A 14,420-nucleotide genomic window follows, 5' to 3' on the forward strand; every position below is an offset into this window, starting at 1 on the left:
ACTAGCAGTGTTTAATTCCTTATATACACACTTACACAAGAAAGACTATGGTATGTATATTGATGATTTACCTCTAAACGTTTGAGAAGGCACATTTTGTAATTATCCTAAAACTTAGAAGAAGGCTTATAAAAAAAATGAACACACACACACACAAATGTTGTTGCAGATTAAAGTTGCCTGGATGTGTTTTCCATATTTTTACTTTTCAAATTAAAAAAAATCAAATGAAATTTTGTTGATTTAAAAAATTATGTTATTAACTTTAAATGTCAAACTGTGACTTGGCTGTCTTGATAAAGTGAAAAACGAAAGTTGCTTTAATTTCCAAAGTCTCTCTCCCCTCAGTTACATACAGTGCATTCATTAAGCAGATAACAAGAGCAACTGCTGATTTTATCAGATATACCTGGACCAATAGTTGTCTCTTAGCTCTCCTTAGTAACTTCAGTTCAATTGTGGTGTACAGCACTGAAGTGGTGAGGGTTTTGTGACTGATGTTAGAATATATCAATTATTCTTTCTCTTTACAATGATTATCAAATAATGCTACACTTAATATAAGTATATTTAAAGTTAACTACATCATTAGGAGAAGTGTTTGTTGTTACTGAATAGGCAATATCTATATTTAAATAATTATTATATCTCCCATTACATAATCATTTTGATATTAACTTGTTTTAACTATCAGAGGTCTTTAATTTTTTAATGTGCTTAGAGATTTCACCAGTTACTGCCATAATGGATATTATTAAAATTTAGGAGAATAGGAGATAAAGCTAAAATAGATACATTTTGATCAATATTTGGCATTTTTACAAATCTAATGAATGTGGATTTTTATAATAATTGAAAGACTTTCCTGACAGAATTAGGCAGATACAGACTTCCCTCTGTATGATCCTCATATACCTGTATGTGTAAACATATGTAATATCTCCTCTCACAAGCTTCTGACCCAAGGAACAAATAATAATAGTCAGTTAACCCCTTAGAGTCTCTTTACCATGAGGAGATCATAGTAAATACTTCTCTGAAAATTTCTGTTATTCAGAACCTAATACGTGGCAACACTGTTTGGTCATTTTGATATAACAGTGGACAAGACATGTGAGTGTACAGACTATATAATTATGGAGCTTATTCTCCACATTAAGAAGAAGACGATTTTGTAATATATTTGTTATGTTACATCCTAAGTTGGCCTTCCCTCTCAGAAGTCTCAAGATTATTTGCCCTACCAAGTGACTGTCAGGCCTGAGACACCACAACACAATTTGCAGGTTAATTTTTAACAAATGTCCAATTCACCCAGAAAATCAAGATTTAAGGTAAAATAAGTTCAGATATGGCCATCATAAGAGTGCTCTTAACCAACAGTTCAGTACTGATCAGTTTTCCGCATTTCTTTTTACCCAATTATTGTTTCTGAATGCGTGGCCTTGAATATTTTTCCAAAGGATAATCAATGTCTAAATAGCACTGAGGGTATGTATAGTCCTCTCAAAGGCCAAATCCTAACATTTTCAACTGAGAAGTATCCATCAAAATGTCAAAGGCAGGCAGTCACTAAACGTCTAATAATCAAGTCGATTTCAGTGTAAGAGAGAAAGCTACTGATAGTTAATCCATGAGGAAAATTAGTAAGATATAAAATTTGGAACCAGACATAGTTCTTTCATAGAAGAAGCAGCTTATGATGAAGAATGATATTCTAAGTAGTTAATGATAGGAACTTACCAACAGGCACTAAAAACAGAGTGACTGGGCCAGGCAGAGATGAGTCAGCCTGGGATACTGCTGTGCTGGGAGGAATAAGTTGGACACTAAGTTATGGGAAGCTTTGAGTCATACAAGTCAGGGTTTGAAAAAGAGGGGCCAAGTGATATCGGCCAACAATTCTTTCATAACAGGCTCTGAAGTATTGATATCCTTTAATCAGAAGTGAGCCTCTACTACACTTCACTACTTGAATATCGGTCTTGTGTATTATCCTATTTATATTCAGAATCTAAATGGAACATTTTTTTTGCTAAAATAAGAATCTCACTTCCTGACTTGAGAGTTATATCACTTGGGGAACACTAGTTTTTAGCAAATCATAGAAAATATTATTATTAGACCCAGAGAGTCTGCCTCATTTCAGGGTCCACATTGGAAATCTCAATGTTGCTCCAAATTCCTTCCTCTATTCAAACCCATAGACATATAAAGGTAATTGAAATGTAGCATGGTTGTTCTTCAGCTGAATTGTGAGCAGCCCCATCGGGAGCACAGAGAAAGAGGATCTTATGCATTTTTTTTTTTTTCATTGCAGCAGCTGGCCTGATTTGGGGATTATAGTAGATATGTAGAAAATGGAAATAGCTCCTTTCCCCCTCTATTTTGCTAAATCTTCCACAGTAATGTCTGCGAAATACGGAAGTCTACTGGGATATCTTCCCTCAGATTTGTAGCAGGTTGTATCAGATATCCTCAGAAACTTATACTTAATAGGCATCTGGTTTTTCTACATCTAACTAAAGCTTGGCTCAAACTATCACTGTTAGATTTATTCTGTAAAAAACAAAACTCTCCCTGTGAATACCAGAAAACACAGAAATGGTAAACTGAGGGCCTTGCATGTGCATCCAGTTCACTTTGGCATTTTGACATGTGCTATAACATAATAGAGAAAAAGACAAATATATGGTAAATAATGGGGTACTTCAGTACAGAACCTAAAAATACTCTGTAGGATACACATTGGTATCTCAGAAACAAAAAATCAGGATGTCCATATGACACTGTAAAGTATGCTAAAGCAATGCATTTTGTCAGCTTGCAAAGAATTTGGGAGGATTTTTGTTTTTACCACTGGTATATCAACAGATAAAGAAATATTTTCACACATAAAACTTCAATTTTAAATGAAAAAGATCAGAAATACCTTGTTTGTCATGTAAAACTCAAAAATATTTTCTACTGCCAAGTACATATTGTTTGGTTGTATTGATTCCCCAAGCTTTAAAATATGTTCAATTTTTTATGCACATAGTTATGTTCATATTTGAATGCTTCAGAAATGAGAATATTTTGTTATTTTTAGCAAGCTATACACGAGAAAGAGAGGTCAGCTTCAATATTTGATTAGCTTACATTCATGTACTTTTTAAATACATTCTCCAAAAAGTAATAATGGGTGGATGACATGGTATTCATAGTATTGAATCACAACTGGAAAAACAAAATATTACCAGTTAATATGCAATAAAATATTTACTAAGATAGACTGAGAATTCTGCCACCTATGAGAACAGCATCCCAAATGGGTGGTGGTTAGAGTCCCAGCTACTCCAGTTCCAATCCAGCTCTCTGCTAATGATCTGTGAAAGCAGTGGAGGATGGTCCAAGTGCTTAGGTCCCCACAGACATATAGGAGACCTGGAAGAAGTTCCTGGCTTGTGGCTTTGGCCTGGCCCTGCCCTGGCCATTGAGGTCAATTGGGGAATGAACCAGAGCACTGAGGATCTCTGTCTTTCCCTCTAACTCAAACTTTCATATAACTAAATAAATTTTTTTTAAAAAAAATCACAGAACTTAGAAAGTGCTTTGTTGTCATAAATTATGTGTTGTCACAATATCTGAGAAGGAATATTTCCCCTACTTTTTTTGGGGCAAAGTTTCATTTATTCATGTTTTTTTATTTATTTGATGGTGGGAGTGTGCAGGAAGGGAGAGAGAAAGAGAGTGAGAGAGAGAGAGGGAGGGAGGGAGAGAGAAAGAAGGAGAGAGAGAGAGAGAGAGAGAGAGAGAGAGAGAGGTCTTTTATCTTCTGGTTCATTTCCCAAATGGCCACAACACCCAGGTCTGGGCCAGGCTGAAGTCAAGAGTTAATGAATTCAATCCAGGTGGTATCCAGGTGGCAGCAGTCCAACTATTCAATCCAGCTTCTTCTGTCTTAGGCACATTAACAGGAAGTTGGATCACAAGCATAGCATCCAGAGCTCAATCCAGCCCTGTGATATGGATGAAAACTTTCCAAGTACCGGTTTAATTCACTGTCTATGCTAGCACCCATTTCTCCCTCTTTAGGAAGTGTCCTCCTGCCACCTTAACCACTTCATTATCTAGGATTCCTTCCTTACATTTATTATTTCTAATCCTCAAAATAACAATTTAAAATAGGCATGGATGTTTCCATTTTACACCTGAAAAACATGGAAGACCAGAGAGATGACATTGATTATTCTTGATCACAAAGGCAGGAAGAGAATTTTTGTTTCCATCACAATTCTTGACAGTCTCCAGAGGCCATCCTTTCCTCCACATCACATTTCCTCTCTAGGGAAATCGATGCAGTAAAAGATGCATTGTATACAATAGCTTAAAACTGACAGTAACAGGAAGCAAGAGCAAATAACATGGAGAAGTATGGTGATAGGAGTGAGGAAAGCAATGGAGATCAAGAGAAGTGAGAAGCTAATGAGCGTGCACACTGCGTCCCCCCCCCCCCCCCCATTGATTCCATGTCTGTAAACAGCCTCTGATTGTGGTTTGGAGAGCATTCTTTGTCTAACCTCAGGATAAGCAGCTGTACATAGTTGATTTCAATGCAAGAAATAGGTGTGCAGCACTCAAACTACAGTCATGTCAATCACATATTCATGAACTAGCTTCTCATGATAGGTAGGCTGATCAAATCAAGTTCAAATAACTTTGGAAAAAGCAAGTATTTGTTGAGCTTTAGATTCGTTTTTCATTATGGATTTGGACTATATGTTATAAAAAAAAACTGGGTACTTTTGGTGAGCTTCTTTCTCTGAAAATAGAAGTAAATACAAAAGCAATTTTAAAAATAGAACTGACTCAAAAGAAGGCAGCCAGGAAACAAATCAACGTAGCCTCTTCTGATCCCTCTTCTAGTCTAAATCTAAATCCTGATTTACTTTTTGACTTTTCAATTACAAGACTATTTCTTCTATATCTAACCCATTTTAGAAGTTTCCTATATAAATAATATTTATCAGTGTCTGAATTTTATTGATTTCTTTCATTAATACCTCAGAAATAATTATCTTTCACAGGAGAATGATTCACCAGTCAGCAACTTTCTCTCATAGGCCATCATGAGAGTTTGTTTTAATAATCTCTGCACTTACTGATCCATCCTGGTAGAAATATTGAAGTGAAGAGGCTTAGATCAAAATCCACACCTGGATAAAGTCATCTTTGACTAACTCTAATGTTTCACCTTGTCTCATAAATCCCAACACTCTCAAAAACTTTTCTCATGATTAGCAGACCATAAGGAAGGTAACATCTTCTCTATTTTTATATGGCATCCTAGTTTGCTCATGGCAGTCATAAAGTCTGCTTATTTTCTAGTGTAATTACAGATACTGCCTTCTTTTCTTTCAAAATGATACCTGGTTGTTTGACACATGATATAATCACACTACTACAAGTAGTTGTACTGCAGCGTTAAATCATTACCACAACTATGATAATCATCTTTTATTTACTGTTAGGAGAATATACCTAAAGTTCATGATATTATTGCTTTATCACAGGTATATTGCTCATTGGCTATTTCAAAATATTTCCTGTGACAAAAACTTTAATATATTCTGTCAAAATGTCAGAAATATTTATAATAATATGAAATCTCATGTATAAATACTTTAAATCAGACGCCTTTTAGTATTCAAATCTAGTAAATATAAATAGTGGTGTCACAAAAGTTATAAAAGTGCACAGCAATATTTTGAGTAAACAATATTGCTATATTTGTCTTTTCAAAAGACTGACATTAATAATCAATGTCTCAGTTTCCAGCTAGCATAATATCAGTGCATAATAAACACATGGTGAGAAGAAAAAAAAAGGAGATGAAGAACCGTTCTTCAAAATAACACTATAAATGTTTCCCAGAATATTGGGCTCAGCAATCTTGGTATCAATCATACAAGACACACACACATGCACACGCACACACGCACAAGATTTTCCTAGAATTGTAGAGCTGTGATTATAAAGAAATTATCTGACTCATCAAGGTAAACTTTCCAGTCTCTTTAGAGGACTACATGGTATGGCAGAACACACCCACCCTGACTTTCCAATCTCCTGTTTATTATATGAGAAATAAAACCACAAGTTATTATTTCTCTTTTTTCAGCTAGTTATCTTACAACATTCTCCCCCATTTCACTCCCTTTTTCATCCTGAAAGTTTTTTGTCTTTTGATTCATCTCAGCCCAAACACATTGATCATGCTACCTGTGACTTGTCGTTATGGTACCAAGCATAGCACTGTTAGACCAACGAGTTAACCCAACCAACTCCCTCTGATGTGAAACAAACATGGTGCATTTTCTTCCTAATTTCAAAGCATTAGTCTCAATCTTTAAAAAGATCATTGTTAACTTATTGATTTTTATGGCATGAGATAGGGATCTATATTAATGCTATTATTTAAAAAATAGCAAAATTATTTTAATATCTTCCACTGAATCATAGCTATGATCATTAAAAGAATATATAATTTACTTTTAAATTGTTTTTAGATGAACACTTTTCCTTTCATATTTCTACATATTTCTTAGAGTGTTCTACTCAGAATTTATAACAAATTTATCAATTGTAAAGGAAATCTAATTGCTCTATTAAAAAATGTCCCTAGCATCAGCTTTGTTCAAATTCGAAAACATGAAAATACCCATCCATCAATAGGAGACACATTCGGATTATGTGTTACTTTTCAGCAATAAAAGGAAACAAATTCCTAAGAGAGGAGTGAATCTTAAAAATAGTGAGTGAAAGAAACCAGACACTAATGTACACACAGAGAGTCACACACAGTGCATAATGTATGTACAACAACAGGTGAAATGAAAATGAACTGTGGTGATGAAACTTGAGATGAGGTTGCCTCTGGGTTAGGGGAAGAGATGCATTAAGCAGACATGAGCATGGGTTTGTCAGTGAATGCTCAGCTTTTAAATAGGTATGGGTGTGTGTGTGTGTGTGTGTATGTATGTATATATATATATATATATATATATATATATATATATATATATACACATACTTATTAAAATTGTATTGATGGGGCCAGCAATAGTGCAGTAGGTTAATCCTCCACCTGTGGCGCCAGCATCCCATATGGGTGCCGGTTCTAGTCCCCATTGCTCCTCTTCCAGTCCAACTCTCTGCTGTGGCCTGGGAAAGCAGTAGAAGATGGCCCAAGTGCTTGGGCTCCTGAACCTACCTGGGGGACGAGAAGAACCACTTGGCTCCTGGCTTCAGATCGGCACAGCTCTGGCCATTGCAGCCATTTGAGGAGTGAACCAATGGACGGAAGACTTTTTTCTCCGTCTCTTTCTCTCACTGTCTGTATGTCAAATAAATAAATAAAATCTTTAAAAAATTGTATTGATATAAAATATTAGCAACATTTATGCTTAATGAAGCATACAATGTTATTTAATATGAATTTGATAGAGAAAAATGAATTGTAGATGCTTGCTGAATTCTGAAATCTGTTTACAGTCTGAGACGGTAATCCAAACATGACTGGACAAATACAGTTGTGCTTCTGTCACTTTTTTCCCATTGAATTTATTGTCATTAAATCTGATACTTGATCTACAGTAAAGTATCACTCTGTACAAAGTACGTTTACTAAGCTGAAACCTCATTAAGCTCCCTCATGAATTAAAAGCTACCATTGTGATATCACTGAAGGTGGAGTTGAGATGAAATGCACAGTGGCATACTGCAAGGGGATTTTAAAAGTTCAGTGAAACGGAATTAAAAGAAACATTTGAGAGAGGGAGTTTGTTTAGCCCAGTTGTTAAGACACTAACCTCCTATATTGGAGTACATATGTTCAATACCCAGCTCTAGCTCCTGACTTCAGTTTCCTGTACTAATATAGACCCTGTGAAGAAGTGGTGAAGGCTCAAGAAATTGCTTCTTGATAATCACATGAGAAGATCTGGATTTTTCCAGGCTCCTGGTTGGCTCTAGTCTAACCCTACTACTGAGAGCATCTAGAGAATGAGCCAGAGATGGCAGTTATCTCTCCTTGTTTTCTCCATTTCTGTCTCTATTCCTGTCTGTTCATTTTCATTTGAAAGGCAGAGTTACAGAGAGATAGAGACAAAGAGAGGGTGGGTGAGTAAATGAGAGAGAAACAGAGACAGGGAAATATATCTATATCGAGATCTATCTATTGATCTATAGATCTAATTAGATATCTATATATATCGAGAGAGAGAGAGAGAGAGAGAGAGAGAGAGAGAGAGGGAAAGGATTTCCATCTGCTGGTTCATTCCCAAGATGGCCACAAATGCTGGGGCTGTACCAGGCTGAAGCCAATAGGTGGACATTCCATATAGGTTTCCAATGTGAATAGTTTGGGCCTAGACACTTGGGTCACCTTCCAATTTCTCAGGTGCATTAGCAGAGATCTGGATGGGAAGATGAGCAGCCAGGACTGAATTAGTGCTAGCGTGGGTGAAGGCATCAGAAACACGAGCCCCCAAATATTCAATCTTTCTTTTTAGTCAAGAGGATGAATCTTGATTCTATCCAGCGCTGCCTACTAGAACTCTCTGCAAAGATGGAAATATTCTATCTATGTTCAATGAAATAGATTATCCCCTAGCTCCAATTGATGATGGGACACTGAAAATAAGGCTAATGTGACTAAGGTACTAAAATTAATATAGTTCAATTTACTTTAGTTAAGTGACTGCATATGGCTATTGATTACTATTTTGGACAATGCAGATTTAAGTATTTCAATGTGCTAAGAGCCCATTATTGAAGTCAAAAACCCCCTTGACTGGCCAGCTTATTATTTACAATGTTAACTACAATCAAGTTAACTTTATCTTCCTTATTGTAGTCAATCATGCTCTTTATTAAGAATATAGTCTTTCCCATGGCAATTTTTTAAGTGTTTGATATTGCAAATGTTCAAATATCAATTTTATTTAGAATAAAAATCCAATACTTAGAACTCCATAGAAAAAAGGGGGTTTTTGAAGTAGACTTTTTGCTTTTTACTGGAAACCTGACTAATATGATGACATCCATTTATTTTGCATCTTGATATACAGGACGTCCTCTTCAGATTTATGCCTACAAATTTATAAACGTTTCTGTGCCAGCACACTAAAGTCTTTTCCTCCTTCATTTAATTTACACAAGCAAAGTATTAACAACTAGGCATGCTCTGCAAAAGACCAGTACAAGGCCATTGTCAGAGCACTACAATTTATTGTGAAATATCTTGGAAGTGACCTGCTAAACTCCAATCTTTAAAATACAAAAAGTCTCTGGCAAGTGTAGGCATGATGATGTCTTTCAGTCATAACTCAGTCCTCCTGCGTGGGGTTTCCCACAAAATTGAACATTTTTGTTCTTCAGTTTACCCCGAGCAACACTGGGACTCATATCCTGTACAATAAATAAGCATGCAAATTTATATGAACACTGTCAGAATATTTCCCCTCTCCTGTATCTGCATGCTCTGTAATATGACTTGGCAAATCTTTCCAAGCAGAGCTGACATCTATTTCCCACTCAACATAAATCTGACTTTGACTAGAAAATTGGGGCATTACAGAGAATGTGTGTACTCTAATTATGATCAGGACAGGTATTTGGAGTGGTGATTGAATCGCCAGCTAGGATGCCTGTATCCCATAAAGGAATCCGTAACTTAGCATCCTGACTCCACTCTCCATTTCAGCTTCCCTTCCCTTGGAAGCAGGAAGCAATGGCCCAAGAATTTGGGTCCCTGCCACTCATGTGCATGACCCACATTGGGTCTGGATTCCAGGCTGTGGCTTTAACCTGGCCCAGTACTTGTGTTAAATATTTTAGGAGTGAGTCAGTAGATTAGAGATATCTCTGTTGGTCTCTGTGTCATTCAAATAAAGATTTTTTTTTCTTTGTAAATTAAGTCTTTATGTGCTATTTTTCCTCTCTTAGAATGTTAACGCAGTCAATATTGACCAAACCAATTTTATCCTGGTTTCTTACATGGAGCAGTGCTTTGGTTTGAGTATTGGTCCCCCGAACACAGGAATTTAGTTCCCAAAGTTCATGCTAATGGTCATAATAAAGTGGGAATTTAATGTACTTTTGATGTGTGGAAATGTGGCCCCTAGGATATGATTGTATAGGATCAGGTCACTGGGATGTAGTCCCCATGATTAAGTCCCAGTAACTTTATTAAAGACCATATAAACAAATTCAGAGGCATGCTCCTTGTCTGTTGCCTTGTGATAGTTTATGTTGTCTCAATACCTGGCTTGCAAAAAAGGCCATCATTAGGTGGGGCCCTCAGACCCAGAACCTCCAGAAAGATGAGCCAAAACAAGCCTCATTTATTTATATACTTTACTTGCCAATGATATTTTGTTGTAGTCAAGAAAAGTTGACTAGTAAAACCAGGTTGACTGACGCTGTTCTCAAACAAGTAAGCTTAGTGTATCTGACAGTGGGCACGTGATGAGCAGAGCAGAGGCATGCAAGGACTCTGAGGTCCAGGTTCTCCTGCCGGTATGCAGAATACTTCCTTGCACATAGGAGGTATTCACTTCATAGGGGCTCAAGGGGTCATGTGCTTAACCCTGTATTTGCATATAATATACAATTCAAATTCCATTATGGACTACAGAACATGATGTAGCTCTCTCCCTCCACCCAGACCTCTTCTGATAATGTTTTCAGTCAGGTAATTTTTAATTTTCCCTAAAATGGCAAGCCTGATCTCATTTCTGAACCCCTTTGTTGTTTATTCTGTCTGCTTTGTGTGGTTGGAAACTAATGATTCTATCCTTACCCTGAATGTCAGAAATATATACCCAGTGGTATACCAACTACAGCTTACCAACCCTTGGTCACTATCACACTTTCTACCTTAGATACCTTCTTAACACTTATCCTTACCTTAAACAATCCTATTTATTTTAAATTATTTAGTGTTGTATTCCCTGTTAGAATGTAAGTTCATGAAAAATTGATTTTCTTTGTCATTTTCAGTATTTTACGAACTGCACAGAACTTTTGGTCCAGGGAGTGACAAGTAGTGACACAAGCCCATAACAGATAAAAGCACAAAGAACACCAAATGTTCTTAACTAAATAATACAAAAAACAAGATCCTTAATTAAGAATTTCCTGGGCTAATTATTGCTGTATCTTGTAACATCAAAGAATAAATCTGTAACCTAAGTGCTTAAGTTTACTCCCTCCCAATTCTCCATTAATATTGCATTAATGAAGCCAGACAAAATTTCTTTAGAGCAAGGTATAGTGAGAACAGATGAGAGCTGTCAACTTCAGTTTGTATGATCAGAAGTGGATGGTCTAGTGGCAACAGCTTAGCAGAACAAAATAGATGAAATGTGGCTGCCTTATACGAAGCCAGAAGAAAACTAATTTACCCCACCCCAAAAAAAAAACCTTTAAAATTTCATAATTGGAGGTGTCTGATGACTTTGAAGGGTTGTGATGTGTGAGAGTGGTAGAGAAAGAAAGAGGTATAAAAGTATCAGTGTGAAGTATAAGAAGTCGGGACCCCAGACATCCTCTCCAAGCTCACATCTTCAGTTCCCACCTACACGCATACCAGTTAAATATAGGAAGATTTACACCATTGCATAGTTAACAAAGATTCCCTGCATTTTGGAACCATGGGTGCAGCAGAGAACAAGAGTTAGTCCATTGATTGATCAAAAGCACATGCTGAATTACAAGAATAAATGTTTCTCCTACATCAACTTTCAGAATAGAGAGAATTATATCTTTAGAGTCAAGGACTGCTCAAAATCAGAGTTTTCTTTGGGGAAATTAACCAGCCCATAAGACAATAACCACAATATGGAAACTTGCAAATCTCCTATGCGTGGTAGAAGATGAGATTCTTTGTCAAATCAACCTAGTGAGGCCCGTTACCTAACAAAGTGTGGATACACAGTTTTCTTTCATTCTGTAATTAATTTCTTCAGATGGAGTGTAACAATATAATTGAACAGAACAAGATATTTAAAGGTTGTATCCAGATAATAAGAGATCTTTTGGTACTAAAATCATAATGCAAAAATAATAATAAAAATAATGACAAATTATAATAGAAATTTAGAAAAAAAATGAAACTTTGGAAGACGGGGTTGTGAAAGTTTCCAAAAAGCAGAACAGAAAAGGGAGAATGAAATATGTAAGACAGAAATATGAGAAAATGGAACATAGATTAAGAGGCCTACTATCCAGCTAATACAAACAGAAGAACAGAAAAGGGAGAGATGGAAGGCAAGAAATTAATCCCCAAATAGAACATTTCTCAGCATTAAAAGACATAAGTTTTCTGATTTAAAAATAATTATTTTTATTTAACCATTCTACAATGGGTTTACATCTCAAAGCATCATATTCTGCATGATAAACATAAATGACAAAAACAAGAATCTGTGAAATTTCACAACACTATACAGCAGATGCTAAATATTCCAAAGATGAAAAGAGATCAGAACTCACAGTGCTGTCACACTTTTCAACAAAAACCCAGCAACTTTAAAAAAATATTTTTTTCAAAAACTTTAGGATCCCTAGATTTTCATGCCAAGCCAAACTGTAAATAAAGTCATGTGCATTCAGTCACATCAATGAACACACTGCCAATGCATCTTTCCCAGAAAGTCATTTGAGGATCTGCTCCATCAAAATAAGGAAAAAAAAATCAGCTAAGAAAAAGACTTGGAAAGTAACAAAGGGATTATACAACACAATAAAGAGGTATTAAGATTCTAAGGTAATGATGAAATTCTAAAGATACCTGCTGGGAAGCCAACCAGAATAGAATAGACAGAGGGTGCCAGAGGCAAGGCTTCTTACTATTTGGCACTATTTTGAGAAATTCTACAGTTCCAATAAAGATGTTAGGCTTAAGTCACAGAAAGTCAATTGAAAGTTAAGAAAATCATAAAAAAGAGTATATGTGTTAGCAGTATATAACAAAGATGTGGGCAATACAGGAAACTGAACCATCCAACACTAAACACTGACCACTAACAAGCCATATGATATTTTATAATCAGAAGATGAAGAAGACAAGAATGTGTATACATTATTAGGAATATGTCTACTTGCAAAATATTTCTCCCTCATAATAACTAGATTCTTTATTGCTTAATCATTGCTTCTCAGAGATAAAAACTTATACAAATACTATTTTAGGTCTATAAAACACACAAGAAGCTATACTGGATGCATATATTGATATTGTCAATACCTCATTTTTACATAAAGTATATCATGAATATAAAAAATTCCTTTTCATAAAATACACCTGTTCAATTATTTCTGCTTAAGTATTTGACTGAATTACAGTACCAGTTAGAGTTAGACAAGTACTAGGGCTTCTCATTCTTTTCCGTCTGCCTCATTTTTGTTTTCTAACATCATAGTAAATTACCATGGATAAGTTAACCCTTTGATTAGCCAATTCTAAGAAAAATACAATTACGTATCAAGTAGTCTTTCCACATTCCAAAACAATGATTTCCTTCTTAATTGTATTTTATTTGATAAGTTTTCTTAAAGCATGTATGTTGTTCTCCTGTAACATCATGTTTAATAAAAACTAAATTTAAAACGTGACATTATGCTGTGAGATGACTTCTCTTCCTCCTAGTAGATGCAAAGTTGTGATCACATTAATGCGCTAGTGTTCACATTAATCCAGAAACCAGAGGAAACAAAGATTCTCATCTTCCAACTTAAAGGTACTTTTAAAATTTGAAGTATAGATTATCGTATTCTTTAAAACTGCTGCTACAGAAGAGAAAAAAAAGAGAAAGAAACAAGACTTGGAAGCCTGGATGACTTCAATACACTTCCTTTCTTTTTCACCTTTTTAATTTTCCTTTTTCTTTAACTTATAAAGTTGCTATAATATTCAATAGAATGAGGTTTTGCCATGGAATTTGAATACCTTAACATAAACAAAATTTCTATCAGATATCCCTATACAAAATAGGCACTCAATAAATGGTAACCACTAGTACTACCCAAATCAAATAAGCATGTTCTTGCTCTGGTTGGCTGGAACATGTTTTTTAAAAGTTTTCAATTCGGACAAATTGGAAGAAATAGTAGTACAATTGCCCATCAAATATAGTATGCTATGATGCAGCTGAGAGTAAACTGAGTAGAGCAAGATACCTTTCTGAAAATACATCTACTATACCCTTCACCACATGACATAAGTAGCTTAATTTAAAATTCCCCAGTTAATGAGGTGGACAACAGCAAGGGTATATTTAATGAGAAATACTAATTTTCAAGTATTGAGAAATTTATGCCTTATTAAGCATTAATAGGAATGCTCATATTTCTAATCATGAGAAATGTAACAA

The sequence above is a fragment of the Lepus europaeus genome, chromosome 17 (assembly GCF_033115175.1).
Source record: "Lepus europaeus isolate LE1 chromosome 17, mLepTim1.pri, whole genome shotgun sequence".
NCBI classification, from domain to species: domain Eukaryota; kingdom Metazoa; phylum Chordata; class Mammalia; order Lagomorpha; family Leporidae; genus Lepus; species Lepus europaeus.